This window comes from Camelus dromedarius, chromosome 2 (assembly GCF_036321535.1).
Source record: "Camelus dromedarius isolate mCamDro1 chromosome 2, mCamDro1.pat, whole genome shotgun sequence".
Lineage (NCBI taxonomy): Eukaryota > Metazoa > Chordata > Mammalia > Artiodactyla > Camelidae > Camelus > Camelus dromedarius.
In genome coordinates this window covers 101244208-101265556 of record NC_087437.1, presented here as the reverse complement: position 1 = coordinate 101265556, position 21349 = coordinate 101244208, and positions in this window count along the sequence as shown.

Here is a 21349-nt window from a genome sequence, read left to right as displayed (position 1 = left end):
CCACTGTTGTTTTCTTTACTTAGTGGTCCTTAAGTTTATCCAACATAATTACTTTAAAATTTTTAAAAATTGTAATGACCATATTATGGAAATAGTGATTGAATATTCTGCAAATTGAAATTTTAAAAATAAACCACAAGCTAAAAAAAATTGAATAAGTGTATTAGGAATTCCGATAACAATAATATGAAGTTCTGGAGGAAATAAAAAATGCTTATCTACAGCTTTGAACCAACTCTATAGTTTCATCAATATGTGAATTTTTTTGTTTTTATTGATATATTCATCTTGCTTTTCCCTGAATTTAAGCTTAATTATGTAGCTTTGTACTAAAAATTATTTAAATAAATAATATCATTGTTTGATAAAACACATTCACGTAGTTCAGTGTTTAATTTCTACAAATATATGTTTTATAGTCATAAAACTAGTTTGCAGAATCTATCAGGTATTGGATATTTAAACCATTTGCATCAAGCAAAAATGGATCAAAATGCTATTCAAGAATATGCAAAATCCATTTTAAGATTAGCAATTTTAAAATCTGGGCATCAAAATATTGCTATATAAGTATGTCAAACCTCTTTAATCATTCATGGCTTCTTAAGACTTCTAAAAAATGTTTAATTACAATATGATTATTTAGTTATGTGCAAGTATATATTAACAACATTAATATACATGTCCCAAAAATTTTCTGAACATCAAAACTTGTTGATGATACTACAGTCTGTTTTTCTTTGGAAAATTAGTTACCCATGAAACCAAGTATTACATCTGTGTGAAAACCATACTGAAATATTGGAATCAGAATTACTTCAACCAGCATGAGAATTCAGATGCTTCTTTTTGATAGATTGAAATACAGAACAAACAGTGATAAGGTGTAATGTTCAAATCAAATAAAATATTCTTCACATTGATTCTGTATCTCCTTAGGGGAGATTAATAATGTTCTTGGTTGAAATTTTTCTTGTCTCATATCTTCTGGATTTGATATAAGTCCATTTTATCATCAGCACAGCTGAGGAAATACCAGGAGTGGAAAAGAGTAAGAGGGAATAAAAAAAATATAAAATGTATTAGTTTGTGGCACCATGCATACTGAAGTAATTCTTCCTGATTCTCTTCACCAGTCAACAATTACTAGGCCGTTAACGAGGTGGAGGACAGATGTTTTTCCATTGACAGGTTCATGTGGGGCAGTTAATATGTCAATTTCCTGAGTAATTGTTTGCAGTTGAATATAGGATCCCATGAAAACATCATTTACTTGTCTAGACCCATAATTAAATAAGTGACACAAATTACAATTTGACTAGACAGTGAAGCTTTCGTAGGCCATTAAGTGTACCTTGTTGGATGTTAAAACATGAGTATTACGTTAAGACACTCAGGTTACATATTTAAGTGCGTTTTGATAGATAACAAACCTATGTATAATTCTTTGAGTTTCCAAATGAATCATTAAACATTGAACAAATCAAATTAAAATAATGAAGTCTTTTGCTCAAAGAGGAAAGTCTAGTAAATGTTTTTCAGAATCTTTTGTCAAAATTGGTCACACGAAATTGTATAGTATCCATGAATCAAAAGTTAGATTATGTCTTGACTACTTCAAATTACTGACTCTTTCCTGTATTTTCTTCTCCACAGCGGAAGAGAATGTTAACAATCAAGTAGAGTAAGCTCTCTCAAGCTCTACTGCCTTGAACTATGTGGAAATATCATTGAAACAGATAGCAATAAAACATTATAAAAATAATATATAAATATAATGCATGTACCAACTGGAGTATCCCTTGAGTTTCCAGAACTTAAAGTGCATGAGCATGCCATGCTCTATCTCACATCTTCATCTGGGCACTGCTGATCATTTTTTATGCAAAGGCTGACTGACACTTGTGTCATCAAGGCTTCCTGGACTTTTTCCTCTGATCAATCCTCAACCACAACTCCACATGGAAATGGGAATCCTTCATTTAAAAAAATCATGAAATTTTTGATTGAACTTGTTGTTTTTTATCACAATTCTCAGCATTTTAGTTTATTTTGCCTACTAGACTCAAAGCACCTTGCAGGCAGAGATCAAATCTTCACAAAGCATATGCCCAGTGCTGACACATTAGCCAACAAATAATAAATACTCTGTAAACTTTTGATATACTAATGGACCTCTTGACAATTAAGAAAAGCCATGGGCAATTAGGCATTAGAAATTCTTTGTATTGTAATTGAAGAAATGTTACTTATTTTCCCTGAAGATTATTTCAACTTCACTTTTATTGCTTCTTGTCTTACTTTTCACTTCACTACTTCTATCTTGTATTTAATTCAAAACAAACACAGACAAATAAAAAACCTCAATAAATTAAAACAACTAAAACACTTTCAAATGTAACACGTTAATTTTAAATAATGGACCATATACTGAATATAGACCACCAGAGTAACTAACTAACTAACATATGTAAGTATCTTGAAAGAGATGAAAGTATTTCTATACTGATCTTCAAGGTAGTGTGGTTAGAGGGAACGTGGTACACGGGTCAAGGCCAGAGAGGAGATTAGGGTATGATGCAGGTGTCCTGTAAGTTATTTTAGTATAAGGATTTGTGCTGTATCTTGAGAGTCATTGTTTGACTTTTGCAAAGAGGTGAGTGTTAAGATTTACAGTTTTGAAGTCATTTCAGTTGCAGTGCAGGACAGGAGCTAGGAGGAAGTCTTGAGACCAGCCAAAATGCATTTACTGCAATCCACAGAAAAGGCAATGAGGGACGGAATTAAGGGCATGGAGGCGTAAATGAAGAGATGCCAAAGGTAAGAGCTACTTAGATTAAATAGAATGAAAATGGAGAACATTTCGATGTGGGAGGTGAGTAATTGGGAAAACCTTAAGATTCTGTATTGAGTTACTGTAGGAATAGTTTTTCTCATAAAGATTAGTAAGAGAAGCAGATTTTATGACATTTTTATGATCTCAGTGTTATTTATATTTAAATTACAGGAATTTGGGGGTGGGGTGGGGCATGACCTAACTGAAGAAAAGATGAAAAGAGCAAATTTGACCAGGGGCAAGCCAGATGCTTAAGTATAATGCCTAGAAATAAAAGCTAATCACTAAAAATTAGCCATTTATAATGTGTAGACAACTTACGCTCCTCTCTACAGATTAAAATAAACCAATTAGAGCAATTTTTCATCTATTCTTTATGAATTGAAAGGGCCTTTGTTCTGATTTTTCAAAAGATAATACAGTCTAGCCTTTGGAGCTGTCTAAAATATAGTTGAGGGTTATTTTTAGTCAACACATTAGACACATTGCTGTAGTTTGCATTTCTCATCAAAGAAAATGAATAGGCAGTAAATACAAAGTACAAAAACTGCCATGAAAAAGAAGATTAATAAGGAAGGATTGTCATTTACTTTGAAATTCCATGGCTCATTTTAAATGGCCCTGAAGAATATTATTATCTTCATAGTACTTGGATTAGAGAAGAAAGTACACATTCTTAAGGCTATCCTTTTAGTTGGCCATAGATGTTCTTTGTATTCTAATTTATACTTATTAAAAATAAATAAATGGAAACTATACTAAGCCCTTGCAACAAATTCTGATTCTAAACTTCTATGTTATGTCTTAAAATTATTATTAGGAATATCTACTTATGATAAAATTAAGATATTATTATCTTAAATTCTTCAAAATGAGACATTTTAAAATGAAAATCTCATTTTAAAATATTTTATTACTAAATATCTTTTTTTAGCTTTATTTTGGTATAGTTGATATAGAAAAATTAAACATATTTAATATGTTTATATCTTGGTGTGTATACACACACACACACACACACACACACACTATATATATATCTTGATGTGTTTGGACATATGCATCCACCTAACACCACATCTTTTAAAATGTCATATTTGGACATCAGTTGAATTCATAGCTACAAGTCTCATGTAAAATTTAGGCTATTGACTCAGGAAAGTGGGAGGAATGGAATGTATGTGCCCACAAATAGCTGAAAGATTCAAAGACCATTGAGGAGATACTCAGTGTACCTGCAGTGAGCATCCTCGGCCAGCTGATGTGGCCTGAGCCCTGGGCAGGGAGGCTCTCCCTCCTTGACTTTAACAGTCTTGGGATCTTCGGTGACTTCACAAGTTGGGGTTGAGAGAGGGAGTTTCTTTTCAAGAAGCTGGGATGTGAGATTATATGACTGCTCATCAAAATGCTCTCACATTTCTGTTCCCGCAGGAAAGATGGCTTGTTCTACCACTGGGATAAAACCACCCTCCGAATGAGGAGCCCCATGAAGGCAGTGGAAAATGTCCTGGGTTGTAGAACGGGAAATGAGACAACTTAACATCCAAATTAAAACACTTTTCAGAGTGTAAGGAGAGGCCCCAAGTAATTCAAATTATACTATTTCTGAAATTCTTCTTTATTAATTGAAAAAAATAAATTTATGTAAGTGGACCTACAGAAGAATACTATTCAAAAACAATTTTAAATGTAAAATTCTACCTAAAAGCAATGTACCCACGCAAACCCATAGATACACACTTGCATTAAAGCAACAGTGAAAACTCTATCTGGAGTATCTAAACATTAAAGATAGCATTTTGGTACCTGCTTAAGGTATCAATTCTGTACTTTCATAAATTTTCAATAATATTTTTTTTCACAATATGTTACTGGTATTGTTTTTAGAGATTATTCTTATTTCAGTATATTATTATCTTAATATTTTAATAAAAATAGCCAGTGATATCCTGCAAAATTACATCATAGTTGACAAATTTGAAATTATATTAACTTTCCCTTATACCATCCTATTCTTAATAAGAAAGTGCTCCGTCCACAGGCACTGACGTATGGCAAGTGTAGGCCAAATTCTACTAAATGGAAACTATTTTCAATTTTACTTTATTTTTCTACTTGAAATATAATTAATGTATGTATATGTAACACCTACATGTCATGTATATTATCCCAAATATTTTTCACAGGTACTATCTGTTTTCTCTGTTCAAAGGACATTTCTTCAGCAAATATTAAATTATGTCTAGTTTAGATACTGCAAGCATATAGATTCTCAATCTCATTCCACTCTATTACAGAATATAAATTTGCCTTATTAAAAATAAGAGCTTTCCCCCAAAAAAAGTACTTTCATAAGAAGATACATTACAAAATAATTATAGGATTTCAAAATAAACCCTTTATACAATTTGAGCTCTCACTGTATAATTTATTCAGATCTTCTCATGCTTTTTTTAAAGGAAATTTTTCAATACCTGACTGTTTACTATCTTTGTCTTCAAAGATTGGCATGTATAAAAGTTTCAGAAGCTCAATGTTTGGAGTGTTTCATTTGATTTTATAATTTACTTACAGATTCCCAAATGATATTTTGGAAGTAGTGATAAACATGGAAGAATTTATCCTCAAAAAAAAGTCAATAATATTGGAGGGCATTTAGGATGGTAGGTACAGTAGTCCCTCACATTCTCAAATATATCTAAGATTGTTTAAGCCACGCTGAAAGCCTTTTTTATGATTCTTATTTTAGTATTTATCAATTTCATCACAAAGATGTTGTAGTTCATAATTTCATCATGAAAATATACATGTATATTTGCATGTATATATCCACACATGTAAATATGAATGCATGTATGATGTCTGCATCACAATCCATTTGATACAAATTTCTAGTTCATTTCTTTTTTAATTCAGTGTAGATGATCTCACCATTACAAATATTAAATTTTGGTTTTTTACTATAAATTCAAAGACAATTCCATTTTTTATCCTTGTCGACTTTATGAAATTTCTGAATCTCCTGTTTGATTCCATGAACTGGCTGCTTTATTATAATTTACAAAAATTGATTGCCTAATTGAAGCACCTGATGCTACTCCTGGAAAACCTGATATAATGTAATTACTTGTAAATGCTTCCTTTTCACTAAATGAGGCCAACTCATTAACCAGTATTTATTAACATCTGCAACATTTGTATAACATTTAAAACATGCTTAAGAAAACTTTGCATTGAAAAAATGAGTGAAATTATTTTGTTCAATATAGTGAACTGATGTATTTCATTTGATAAATGAAATTCATGCTATTGATGTCATATATAAATGCACCCTCAGCGATTACATGGGTCAAATCATTTCTTTGAGCATACACTTTCTTCTTTCCTTTCTTTTTCCTTTTGTTATTCATTGGCCCACTCAGGTTTTTAATAGACTCTTGAATTAAATTTGTTATCAAATATGTAGAATATAGATAAATATTAATAAATTTATATTTAATGATTTACCTTTCCAAAGAAATAATTCATTCTTTCTAGGCTACTAAATATATTAGCGTATGCATTTTCAAACATATTGAAATATATATTATCAGATTTATTGAAAAACTATTTTTAAGATTTCCTAATCTGTAATTACATTCCCTTTGTCATTTACAACATGGTCATGGTGCCTCCTTCCTTTCCTCTTCCTTTCCTTCTTCCCTTACTCCCCTCCTTTTCTTCTCTCTTTTTTCCTACTTTTTCTTCTTTTCCTCATTTTCTTTTCTTTTCTTTCTTTCTTTTCTTTCTTTCCCTGTTTCTCTATTTTGGTTTTTCTCTATTTCTCTCTTTCTTCCTAGATTTACCAAAGTCTGTTCTATCTTTCTGATCTTGTTTAGAAAAATCCTGGATAAAGTCTGCTATTTAATAATTTCTACATTTAATTGTGAAAATAATTGTATTTGTTAAGTTTAGAATATATTTGCTCATTTTTCTAGCTACTTGAGCTGAATACTTTTTTTAAATTTTTAAAAGCTTTATTAAAGGTATACTGCATGACAAACAACTACATTAAGAGACAGAGGATGGGTCACAGACTTTTTCTCATTAACTACACATTTTCAAGTAGATGCTGTTGCTATTTCTGCAGTTTTTGTGTCTTCTTATTTTCATGTGCTTAATGACACGACTGTGGCCCACTGGAAAATACTGTATGTAAGGTATGTGTATCCTTGATTGCACTGAGAAGTGGAAGATCAGTACTTAATGTTTCATTAAATATGTAACTTTCAGCTTATTGATATCAAGGTATGTAGTTGCAAACTAAAAATGTATTTACAACAACATCAGTCCTACTACTCTCTACACGTTGTGTGGCAAAAATCCTCAGACACTCTTCTCTGCTGCTATTTCACGTGCGTTGGCAAGACTGCCCCTATTTCCTGCTGATAGACCAGCTGGTGGCCTGTAACTAAGCCACGTGACTAACAGGGGCAGCGATACCAAATATGTGCCCCACAACCACCTACGGACCTAAGTCCTAAAAATTTAGCCTTCTCTGGCGGGGGTGGGAGGTATTGTTCTGTGGTAGAGTGTGTGCTTAGCATGCATGAGGTCCTGGGTTCAATCCCCAGTACCTCCACATAATAAATAAATAAACCTAATTGCCTCACCTCCTCCCTCACTCCCCCAAAACAAACAGAAAAGTTAGCCTTCTCTGGTTTTTCTGAGTGGGATTTATCAGTTATGATCTTCATGCTCTCCTGAAAGAGAAGTATTAGTTACTTTGCATCTGAAAGGTTATTAGTGGGTGTTTTCTAATTTTAACACTTAGATATTAAAGTATCTCACGCAGTACTAGACAAAACCATGGAAATACAATGGAACCTCAATAATCTGTATCAGTTCAGGTAAGACAATATTTAAGCAGTATATTTTAAAAACCCAGAATAAATGTGTCATAAGGAGACCAGGATGGCAAGTGAAAAATGATGATTTTGCTGAGAAAACTGGAGTGAAGTCACTCTAGTAGCAAAGGTGAGAAATTAAAAGTACAGTATAACAATAGCCTGCCTTGTGACCATGTTCAGAAATGAAATCTTTTTTTCTTGTATATATATTTTTATTGACATACAGTCAGTTTACAATGTTGTGTCAATTTCCAGTGTACAGCGTAATGCTTCAGTTATACATGAACATACATATATTCATTTTCATATTCTTTTTCACTATAAGTTACTACAAGATATTAAATATAGTTCCCTGTGCTATCCAATACGAACTTGTCATTTATCTATATATTAGTCAGTATTTACAAACTAATATATATAAAATAGAAATAAAATATTTACCATCTTCATGTATTTTTGTATATTGTCTCATGAACCAAGGTCTTGTGCATATATTTAAATAGTTCAGCTTCCTCTTTTTCCTATGCTTTATGTCTGCTCTTTCGCATAGATGTCTTGATCAAAATTAACTTTTTGATTTAGCCCATTCATTAGGAAATATCAAAATGATAATTCGTGCCACCAATATTTTGGAAAGTGGGATCATCCTAAAGAGATAGATGTAGTAACTGATGAGAATTTTAGGCATCCCACGTGTGAAATAAGAACATTTTTTGCTGCTTAAATGAGAGTTGCACATGTGTACATGTAGAAAGGATTTATGTGGTGTTGCTTGGTCAATCAGATGGACTCTAGCACGTTTATGATCCTTGTCACTGAAGCTTCTCATGACCCCATCTTCTGTTTGGTTAATATCCAACCTATGAGACCTTGGGCATGGTGAGTCAGTCCACTTGAAAGTATAGACACTAAAAATAGCAGAATTTTGCTCTACCAGGCTTCCTTGCACCTTAGAGGCATGCACAAGCTCTAGGCTTCACTGATCAAATACACTTGTTTGGATTTTAAAAGACAACTCAGTGACTGAAAGAAACTGGAAAACTAAAGACCTCTCACTCACAACAGTGGTCACCGCAGCAAGCTGGATTTTCTTCAGATCCAGCACCAGCTCTGTCCTCGAGATGAGCGGAAGTGCTTAATATCTGGGGGTGGTGGTCAGTGTATTACACGTCTGTCAGTTCTCCAGTGCGATTTTAGTCACTGCTCCTTAACTGTATGTTCTCTACTTCTGGTTCTCTGGCCCACCTGGCGATAGGTGATATACTCAGTGTTATTTTCATATATTTCCTTCCTTTCCGAGAAGTGATTCTGGATTCATCTAACTAGGAATCCAAACACTGCATACCCCACTAATGATTCCTAGGGATAAGATTCAAGACTATATGAAGACATTTGTCCATAAGGCACAAACAATATTATTGCAAGATCATTTTCTCCTAGAAAAAAATTTTAATCTCATTTCAAGCTTAAACCAAAAAGTAGTATGATTCGCTCACTAGAGGCAGTTATCTTTTGAAATGCAATCTTATTAATTCTGGGTAGAGCCATCACAAGGCTTTACATCAGCACGGAGTCACGAAGAAGCAGACAAAATAAAGTCGATCGTTACTGTAAGTCATCTTTAGAGAGTCTAGAAGCAAGAATTTCACTTTGCATATCATAAGTGATTTTTCACCAAAGCCCTCCCTAGACACTGTTTCTTCTTCACGGAGTCTCACACTGAGGCCACCATGAAAATCTTACAACTCTGTCTCACTTGTGATGTCTCTCCGTGAGCCCCCACCCCCAGAGGCCCTAGAACAGCAGTAGGACAGGTGTTTCAGAGGACTTGGCACATGAATTCTCCCAAGAAGTGTTATTCTTCATTCTTATGTAAGAATTTCTGGTGAACAAAACCTTCCACAACTTCACATAAAAAGATATTGGCTCTCTTTGCATCGCATCAGCACTTGTGTTTTTCCTGATCCAGCTTAAAAAAAAAAAAAAAGTGTCTAGCCTGAGAAAATACTGTTAACAAAGACAGATATTGGTTTGTGAACCACAAACATTGGAGTCACTTTGATTGACAAGTTACCATGAATTCGACTATCTGCCCTTCATATCTAAGGCAATTGAAGGAAGGTTATGTGACTACCTTGCAGAAGCAGAGAAGTCTACTGCAAAGGAATTCTTGTCAATGAAATTACAATATCTATTGTTGGTGGGCTCTGCTTGGCTTCCCTTACTGTTCAGATTAGTTCATGAAATCATTATATAATCTCCATCTTCTCCATAGGAAATGCAAATATCTTGCTAAGAATCAACCTCTATTAGAAGAGGTAACCCCATCTTCAAGACAAGAGATACATAAAAAATGGTTATTTCTTTGTTCCATGCATCAAAGTGGTTTAAAATAAGTGGCAGGCACCACACAGGGAGATATACAAGTATATATTTCCTTTTCCTTTGACTGTTCTGACTCCGTGATTAGAGTGTTTGCGAACCAAATTCTCTCTTCATTCCATGCTGATTTTTCCACTCAGCAGCAGAATTCACAAGTTACAAGGACAAAGGCCATTTTCAGATATTTGTAGATTAGAATTGATTAGAGTATTATTATATTTACAGATAAATTACTGTTGGACCGAGGCCAGTCTAATGGTATCAATTTGTGTGACATTTTGCAAAGCAAATCTGTCATTAACCTTCTAGCCAGCCTTGTGTTTTAAGCAACCTATAATAATCCTTTACAAACATGAAATGGATTTAGCAAAAATCAGGAAATTCTTATGCAAGTTAGGTAAGTTGCATAAGAATAGGAAGGTCAGATTAAAATCAGGTGACATTTAATAAACACTAAATTTGAAGTTGCAATGTCTGTGTTCATAGTGACTATTTAGTATTCAGTGTTCCTCTAACAGTCACTCTAGCATTGTGTGTTTCTCTGGGTACAGACCTGTAAGTGGAAAGTAGAAAATGAAAGAAAGCTTGAGGGATTTTACTTGCAAAATGAATGCTGTTAGTGTATAAGAACCACGGATGAATAAGCTAAAATGAGGAGGCAGCAGAAGTGAACTAGTTTAAATTCAGTTATGTAAATATAAAAGCACATCAAATACTGATGACCTCTTATTGGATTGAAGCCATCCCTATAATTTGATTTGACAGATCTTGTTGTTTTATATCTATTATATATGAACTTTTAATATTTTCTTGGTGTATAGGATGTTTTCTTGTTCATAAATCTAATTTAAGATTTTTTTAAGGTTAATTGAAAGTTGGCTATAAACACCTTACTCAGAATTTTATTTTTTTTATTACTCATATATTGAAAAAAATAATTCAATATGAATTAAATTGTCATCTGCTATCATCTTTTCCTTGTATTATACCAAAGAAAGATAGTGTCTGTGATGATTAATTTTACGTGTTAACTTGAGTGGCCCTTGGGTGCCCAAGTTAAACATTATGAGAGTGGGTCTGTAAGGCTGTTTCTGGATGAAATTAGCATTTGAATCAGTGAACTCAGTAAGTAGATGGCCCTCCCCAGTCTGGGTGGGCATTAGCCAATCACCTGAGAGAGGGACTAGAACAAAAGGCAGAGGAGGGAGGGATATGCCCTGCTTTCTCCTTCCTTACTGTTTGAGCAGGAACATCTCGTCTCATCTTCCCTGACCTCAGTCTAGGACTTACACCATCAGCTCCCCTGATTCTCAAGCCTTTGGTCTCAGGCTTAGTTACCCCTCTGGTTTCCTTGGGTCTCCATCTTCAGATGGCAGATGGTGGGACTCCTCCGCCTCCAAATAAATGTGTGTGTGTGCGTGTGTTTCAGTATCCTATTGGTTCGGTTTCTCCAGAGAAATTTAATTCACCAGCTTTTACATTTTGCATGTATTTTGTTTCTGATATAAAATTTAAAATTAAGGTTATTTTGAAAAATACACAAAGTAGAAAGATTGTACAATGACCTTACCTACTCATCACAAATCTTCAAAAATTTGTTTAATTATATATGCATTTTAAAGCAATATTTAACATTCAATAAACCAAAAATACATCTAGCTACCAAATTTCACTGTTCTTCACACATATATAAAAATAAAATATAAATGCAATATTCTCTAACAAGCATTAATTTAGTATTAACTGTATGCCTATTCAAATAACTCTACATTGCTGTTCTTCCTCCTAAGGGACAAGTGGCTTATGTGTGGAGAACTGAAATATGTATATTCATGCAGAATTTATTCTCCACACATATATCTATGTGTATGTTAATATCACAAAATGGGAAAGTCGCTGATGGTTCCCAAATGAAATGTATGTAGACACATAAAGAAGGAAGTGGCTATAGGGAACCAGACTTGTTGGGGGGAAAAAGATTTAAAGAAAATACAGAATTTGAATACAAAAAAAATATAGTTGGTGTTCTCATGCACTGCCAGGATTTGCCTCAGGACTGAAGGACTGGCCATTCAGCAGCTGGGTATGCTGGCAACTGTCTGTCACCTCTGGGCACTGCCCTGCTCTGAAGAGCTTTGCTTGATCTGAGGCCAGATCCCATTTCCAGAGCAGCCAACATCTAATCACTAGTGTATGTTGCGGGAGTTTAAGGCCCTGCTCCCTCACCACTTTGTGGGATGACTTCCAGTAAACACTGGAGCTTTAGTGCACTTAGGGCCCCGGCTGAAGCCTTTGCTGAGTCTGCATCACGAGTCGCCTTCTCTTTTGCCCAGTCTGGCTTCCTTCCTTTCCATTTTAAAGCAGCAGATCCCAGAAGCATTCCCCAAGAAACTACCCGCCTAAGAAATATGCAGTTCAAGTCTATTTCCAAGTAAGAGAGCTTGGAACATAAGGGTTGAAAGTGATCAGGAAACATGAAGCAGATGGTTTTCAAACAAAAAAATCAGGGCAAGATGGTTTCTACTGTTCTTGAAAGACAAAATTATTTTATTTAACTCAAAACTAGGGCTTTTGGTAAAAAGTGTCTCCCAGTGTAAAATTTGTGGACCAAATGCATCAAATTCTAATCCCTAATCACTCCCAAATCTTCATCTGTGTGTGTGTGTGTGTGTGTGTGTGTGAGTGTGAGTGTCTTTGGGGTAGGAGAGAAGAGGAAGAGGATCTGCATTTGTTAGAAATTCTCTGGGAGCTTCTGTGCATCCTAATGTGACACAAATGTTTACAGTACATAAAGCAGGGAAGGAGCACTATGTCTGGAGTCTGTCTGATGTTCTGGGAAGCTTTTTATACTCACATACATATAGATTCATTCATTTATTGATATTTATTGTATATTTATTTATTTTCCTTTTCTCCTTCTATTACTTGTTTGAATGAGGCTGTGCATTATATAAGAATTTAGTATAAATGTGCTATCTATGTGCCTGTTTGACCTCAGAGCCTTTCCTTACCCTGTTCCACTGTTCTTCACATTCCAGAGGCGCTAACTTCAGCGACTGCATCTCCCCATGTCAGCGGGCTTCCAGCCAGCTTTCACTAATGGAAAAGAGAAAAGGGAAGGCGGGGCTTTTCTTACCCTTTCTCTCTGCCTTTGGGAGAATCTTTATCTCCTTTAGCTTTCCAGGGAAGCACATGCTGTATATCCAGACACTGCGAGGAGACCTGGGCTTCTGGCACCAGTTACAAATCCTCATTCCCCGTCACTCTGGGGAGGAGAGTGGATTTCTCTTCAGTTAATCTCTGATTTGCTCTGCCAATCTCTTGTTTTCTTAGCTCTTGCATCACTTGTGTAATCAATCCCTTGCATTGAATTCACTCTGTATTAGGTACTGGTGCTGGTCTCCACTTTCTTGGTCAGGTTGTGCATGATATACAACCACAGATCGGAGGGGAACATATGTGCCAGTGGAAAGACTGCTGAATAGGGTCATCTATTTATAATGTAATTAAAACAAAAGAAAATAAAACAGCAACAAAACAGATACAGCTTAAAATTATTTAGTGCTCCTCTGATTCTGAAACTTCAGAAGGTTTAATATGAAAGATGATGAACTATTAGGTTCACATGAGCCAAGCCCACACATCAGCGTCCCGTTTACTTTAATCTCAAAACATCTTCCAATTTTTCTAAAATCAGATTTTCTTGATTTAATAACATAACAGTAAAGCAATACATCTGTCTTTAACCTCTGTAATATTTGAGCCCATGAGGGTATTTTTAAAGTCTGGAGATCAGGACTCAGTGAGTGTTCACATAAGACCAAAAGAATATCAATACTAGAGCTGAGATGACTATTTCACATATTTTTTGTCTCTTTAATTATCTGGAAAAATACTGGTAATTAAAAAAAAAATTCTTCTTACCTCTTTAAAAGAACACAAACAATAAGCAAACAAGCCAACCAAAAAACCCAACATTTTAAAATCCCCAATTTGTTGGTTATCTGAATATTTGTCATTTAAATCGTAAATCAAAAACAGTTGAACTATAAATTCATCAGAAAAAAATTATTTTCCTAAGCCTAATGAAATGTTATCTTACAATATATTAAAATTCTCAAAAATTAAAGATGTATTTCATATACATTCTCAATATAATTTTGTCTCAGCAAAACATCTGATTTCCTTTCTTGTGACAGAAATATTTCAAGGTAGACAATAAAAAAGGAAGGGTTTGTAGTCAGTGTCAATGGTAAAAATCAATGAGAAATGATGATACCGTTTACCTACTTTATATTGAGTATAAATGTATAAATAGAATTAATTTCATTTAATTTCATGTAAGTTCATATAAAAATTTTAAATGGCTATTAAAAAAATCTGTGTGTATTAGTGTATATGTGTAGCCTGCTTTGCTGAATTCATCAGCCTTTGATTCTTTTGCAAAGAATCTATCTACTGTCACTTCATCATGGCCTGGAAAATAGTAGGCAGGAAGATAAATGCTATACACAACATCAAACATCTTCTCATTTTGTAACACATGCTTTTGTGAGAATTCTTATTAGACAATTTCAATTTTTGTATATAATTGTCTTCTTATGACATTGAAATGCTTATACAGAAATCTCTGTGAGACGAAAATCATTAAATAACCTCCCTTTTTTAAAAAAAAAGGAACAATGTAATGGAGATTATAAGCCTAAATTTTTCACACAGACCCAATCTCTCTAGTAATGACCACAGATATTTGCAATTCTTTTATCCAGAGAGAAAGAAAAATAAACTGCAATGATAACATTTTGATTAAGGTAATAACAAGAAATATTTTGGGCAATATCTTTAAGCTATCTTAGATTTATAAATAAGTAAATAGAAGTTGAATATTACTTCAGTTCAGTATATCATTGATAAAATCAGCAAATAAAATAGCAAGCAAAGGAGGCTTCAATCAGTATCTTAAAGAATCATTTTTTGCACTCAAGATATAATTAGTTTATTTTAAATTATTCATTGTCCCTAAAAGATTTGCTTGCATTTGAGAGGAAAGAAAGGAAAATAAAATAACGTCTATAAGTGTTAAATTTTGCAAAAGGTGCTATTCCTGGTTTTATTCACACTGACTTTAAAAATTTTGTCAGAACCCTATTCTGGCAAAATGCTCCGAGAAGTATGGGTTCCACGGTCAAATAAGTTTAGGATGTACTGTGTAATGTATTTCTTACTCAACAGTCACTGAGCACTCTGTGTTTAAAGGTTTAAAAGCAATCATAAATCTGGTACCAAGAAACGACTTGCACTTAACCCAATAATAACCAACTTTATTTGAAACATATCTTGTTTTTGTCGCTTACCAACATTATGTAAACTAGTTCTTTAAATATTTCTTTAAAAAGCCTGATGTACTATATTTTGCTCATAATTTACTTTTTTTCTAAATAGTTAATTCATATGTCTTAACAGTGAGAGTGAAAGTTTGTGGCATCTAAAATTATTTAATAAAGGCAAATTATCTTTCCTGAAACTGAGATAGAGCTGGTGTAAAAGATTAAAATATAGAATTATTTAAAGAACACATTTGACTGGGATGCTTGAAGTATAATGTATGGAATGCCTAAAGGTCAAGATGTCATCACACACAGGCAGCCTTTTGAAAAGATGATGTTTTTCATTAAGATGAAGTATCTCGCCACAGCTTGGCTGAAATTCTGCCTTCCACTGGAAATACTGAAATGATATAATTGAATGAAATAGAATAATTTGGCTAGTGTGAATTTCATAAGAGTTGACTAAGAGATGCTTTCAGATGAGTCATTATTACTATTTTATGCAATGCTTTTAGACTGGAAATATTGCATTTTCACTACTTCCATGAAAACTGAGTGTATCTAGTATATAATCAATCCATTATTTGAGATAAAACCTGGAGTTGAAAAAAAAAGTTAGCAAGATTTTGTTAAAGAGGAGAACTTATCCAAAAATAATTTAAAAGTCTGCCTGATTTTGCCTGTCGCTGATAGAGAACCAGCAATAGTGTGAAAATGGAGAAATCTGGCTTCGATATAAGAGAACTTCTTAACTTTTTGAATTATGAGGCATAAAACAGCTTTAAGAGTTTATCCCTACTCTCATGTCTTCTCTTCTTTTTATTTTTATTTCTCCCTTTGTTCCTGATATTGTACCCTGCAAAGAATTGAGGCTATGTCAATGGTGTTGAATTAGAGATCTCAGAAGCAGGAACATGATTCTATGAAAACAGCCCTTTAGAAATGTCAGTTTTATTAGGCAAGCCTATTTCCAAGTAATAGACCTAGCACCGAAAATTCAGGAGTGCCACATAGCAAATAGATGAGAGAAAATAAAATCGTAGGAGATTAAGATTTATAGGCGAATAATTTTCTACCTGATTTGTGTTGTATTGTCTTGAGCTATATAGTTTAGTCCATATATTTGCAGGTAATTTCAGCAACAGATTTATGTCTTCATCTAATTTAAAACATATGCCTTCATAAAGTGTTCTCTTTCTTTATCTTCCTATAAATAGTGCCATTTTCTCCTCTTCTTTAGGAAGGAGTAGGTATAAAAAAATAGCTTCTTTCTCAAAATATATGTGTATTTAAGAGCACTGCACTCCCAACAGGGCAGAAAAATTTATAACATCATGGAGGTAGCATCCAATCAATCAGCAAACATGAGTTATATTTGTTCTTTGGATTATTTGAAGCTATGTGGGGCAGTTGAAATAATTCAACAAGGGTTTAAAGATCTGGCTCTGGATAGGTTCTACTCCATCTTCAGACTTTATTCTCCTCTGTGTAACATGGAGAATATTCCAGGTAGAGCTGAACGTTCTACAGGCCTCTAACAATTCTTTTCTTTCTGACCTACATCAGTAATGTTGCCTTTCTGGGTTTATTCCCATAAGTATCCAGAGAAGTTGCTATTCCTTCCATCTTCAAAATCAGAAATATCAACCTTAATAATAATGCTTCTACTGACTACACTTCCCCTCCCAGGTATTGCCCTGGTCCTTTTCTTTGTAGCAAAACTCTTTGTAATGGCTTTTTGTTATGTTCTGTTTCCAATTACCCTTTTTGTAAACTACCTTCTTCAAACCACTGCATTCAAGGTTTATTTTGCTCAGTATGTTAGGATCAGGTAACACAGTTGATCACTTCCTTCTCTTTGATAAATTTTGTTCACATAGCTTACAGAATACCACAGTGTCTTGGTTTTCTCCCAGTGTCGCAGATCATGCCTTCTTTGTCCGCATTGTTGATTTCATCTTCACTTCCCCAAGTCCTAACTACTCATTGTTGGAAATCCCTTTTCAGTCCTGTTCAATATGTTTGATCCTTTTTCCTCTCCCCTTTTTAATTAACATTCAACACATTCCTTTGATAATATCATCCAGCCTCGTGATTTTGAATACTGGCCGAACGCTGAAAATATTCAACTTAATGTCTTTAGTTCAGAAAAATCTCTTGAATTCTGTATGGTCCAACTAGTTCCTCAATTTGAATGTCTAACAGAAATCTCACACTCACATATCTAATTGTCTCGTCAAATTTGGATGTCAAATAACCATTTCGAACTCAACTAAAATTGAATTCCAGATATTCCTTCACAAACCTCTTTCACCTGCAGCCACTTTATGCCAATGCCAAGAATAAATCAATTAATTAATTAAAATAGAATAAATACATAAAATGGCATAAAATGGCTATATATTATGAGATTTTCTATTCCAATATGATTTTTATAACTATGAAAAATTGTTGTTTTTGTTAAATCATTGCATTATTTCTTCACACACTTTTGTTTTTGGTGTTAATAACAGGTTCTTTTTTTTTTTTTTTTCTATTGGCTTGGCCATCTTTGTCCTTGAATAAGCCTTCCACCATACTCCAATCATCACTCAATAAAATTTTCCAGGGGTCGATTTTTTATACACAGTATCTTTGAGCTCTCAGTCCTCCTGTTTCAGAATTCTAGCTGCCATACTAGAATTTTTCTTTTTCTTTTTAATCTGTGAATTCTTATGTGGAGTATCTTGTTTTACCCAGTCTTGTGTGTTTGTTTGTTTGTTTGTTTTTAATTTAGTCCCTCTTTTGGTAAAGCACACCCTCCTATAGCTTTCTGAGTTTGAGTGCACTGCAGATAAATTATTTGATACATGATGCTTAAAACGTCTTTGTCTCCTCTTCCACAATTTTGTTATATTTTTCCTGTATATAAAATTCAGGCTGAACTTTTTTTTTCTCTCAAAATGTTAGAAAGAAGCTATTCCTCCCTCCTCTCTCCACTGCTGTTGAAAAGTCAGATGCCAATGTTATTTCAAAACCTCCATAAGATCCTCATTTTTCTTTCTTTGAAACTCTTTGTATCCTCTCTTCATTTCAAGTATTGTGGAAATTTATGATGGCATGCCTGAAATTTCTTGGGGGAAACTTGATTGTATTTTGTGGATAGCCCCTTTATGAATATACAGGTTTGTTTTTTCTCGAATCTGCAATTTCAGTTGTCTGTCTTAATTTATTTGCATTCAAGATTAAATTTATCTGCATTCAAGATTATATTTATCTGCCAGTTTCATCAAAAATAGCAGTTTTCCTTAAGCTTTTGCTTGTAAGTTATTCCTTTGAACATGCGGTAAGCTGAAAACAAAATAAAACATGAGACCAAGAAATCAGTTTCTACAAAGATATTTTCCAGGTTAATGAGATTCCAAAGCAATCTCTAAACAGTTTAGCCATGATAACGCTAAATTTAACATTCACTGGATTAAGTCACACCTCTTTTTTCTACCTTGTGATTCTGTTCTTCCCTATCTTCTCTTTCCAAAATAAATGATATTAATTGAGACAGGGCTTTTGAGTTTTCTATTAGTATGCATCGCTCACATATGTCCGTACCTTAAAAATCTAAGTGTCCACTTTTCTAACATTTCAATAATGGTTAATTTTTGTTCAGAATATAATGTTTCTATTCCCATATCAGTTTCTGTGTTTCATTACAAGAATATTCCTCTTTAAAAGGATTGCTCTTTGCCCTTTTAATACTTTTTCTCATTATTGTCTCAACCCCTTCACAACTATTAAATCCATTTATCTTCTCTCAAATTACTGAACCTTGAACGAAATGAATCACTATTATGATAATTTATATGCATTTGTTCCATTAAAGAGCACATGAGAATCACTAGGTATAAACACACTATTTCTACTTAATAGGCTAGATTGCTCAAAGAAATCTTTATTTACCAATTTTCCATGTGAAAGCTGGCTTTGTAAACAAATGTATCTTACTCAGTGGGCATTTCTGCACTTTAGTAAAATAATTATTTTTAAAAAGAAACATTTTGAAACAAATGTATTATAGAAACAGAAGCAAATTAAATGTTAATGTATTTTATTTTATATTCCCAAAGCTGAAAATACACATTATTAACTTCAACAATTTATTTTCTCCCCAGACACCACCTAATATCCTATATCAAAAGTGCTCAACTATGGCTATTAAATTTTTTTTCTGTTGTTCTTTCTTTGCTCACTTGCTCATATATTTATTTATAGGCATATTAAAATTAGATAAAGTAAACTTACCCAAGATGTGCTGTGAACATAGAGACAATAGTTTGTGTTGAGTGAGTAGTTTATAGTTAAATCCTTGATATAATGACAAGTAAAGCAGAATATTGAGGATTTTGGTATTTAAAGGGACATTTGTTTTGTGATTTCATGTTTATCTGATTTTAAAATGTTTGTTTTATCTCTTGGGATTCTCCCTACCTGCTACTCAAGTCCTTCAATTACAAGTTAAAGTTATCTACTCTCAAAAGTTGTCCCTTACCTTCCCATCCTAAGAGACTGCTTCCACCTTATAAAAGTCTTGATCTTACAATATTATATCTGCTCTTTATCTATCCTTTTCATACAACCAGCTACATCATTGAAAATTATATGCTTAACCATTTAACATATTTGTATTCAGATTATGTATTTATGTTTTGGAAACATGATTAAAGATTAATCATGATTGAAGGTATATTAATTATGGCTGCCTAATTAAGAGTGCTCACCAAAATCATAGTTCCCTGGAAAAAGTCTGACCATCAAATCAGCAACAGAATGTGACCAATGTTTCTAGTATCCTGTTTTTGATAAATAAATGACCAGGAATTCTGAGGTCTAATCACAGAACATACTGATAAACAATAAAAAGTTTTTAAATAACACAAATAAGGTATATTTCTGACATGGATATAAAAGTGCATTTAGCAAAGAATATCTAAGACTTATTTGAAGAAATCAAGACAGTAGGTCTATATATATTATTTCAATACCAGTTATCATTGCTCATTATAGTACTATATAAATATGACAAATTAGACTAGTGGACCAGACTAAGAAACTCAGAATAGATGTATATCTGATGACTAAAAAGGTGGTATTTCATATTTCTGGTGAAGGCAGATTTTTTAAACAATGATCTTGAGAAAATGGGTTAATATGGGAAAAAAGTGAATTGGAACCCATATTTTGCACTTTAGTCAAAATCAGTTCAAGGAAAATTCAATGTATTAATGCGAAAGACCATGTTATAACATTTATAGAAAACAATACAATAAAATATTTTCAAATCTTACTGTAAGAAAAGATTTCTTAAATGTGACTTTAAATGCAAACCATACAGGAAAAATAGATAAATAGTGGAAATCTTTATATGCCTGTAAATAGGAGTATAAAATTTTAAAATAGAAATGATATGGGCATTGAAATTAGAAATTATTTTTATCAAAATATATTATAAATGAATTTCTTAAAAAGAAAATTGGGAGAAGATATTTAAGGTTTCAATCACAATTTAATTGTATTATATATATATATATATATAATATAATTATATATATATATATATAATATATTATATTATATTATATAATATATATATGGACAAAACTAAGCTTAAATGCCATTCTGGCTATTTAGTCTAGATAAATATATGCATGTGTGCATTGTTGTGTATGTAATAGCATCACTGTTTAAGAACTTGGGAACACCCTGAATTTATAAAGACCAGAATGAAAAAGTAATTTGTAGTATATAGATACAACAGAATAATATTCAGTACTGAGAATGAATGAAGTATATTCACATAGACTAACAAGGTGAAAGGTATAAATCACAGAAGAATATATATAATGTTATTCAATGTATATAAAATTTAAAATCAGGCACTA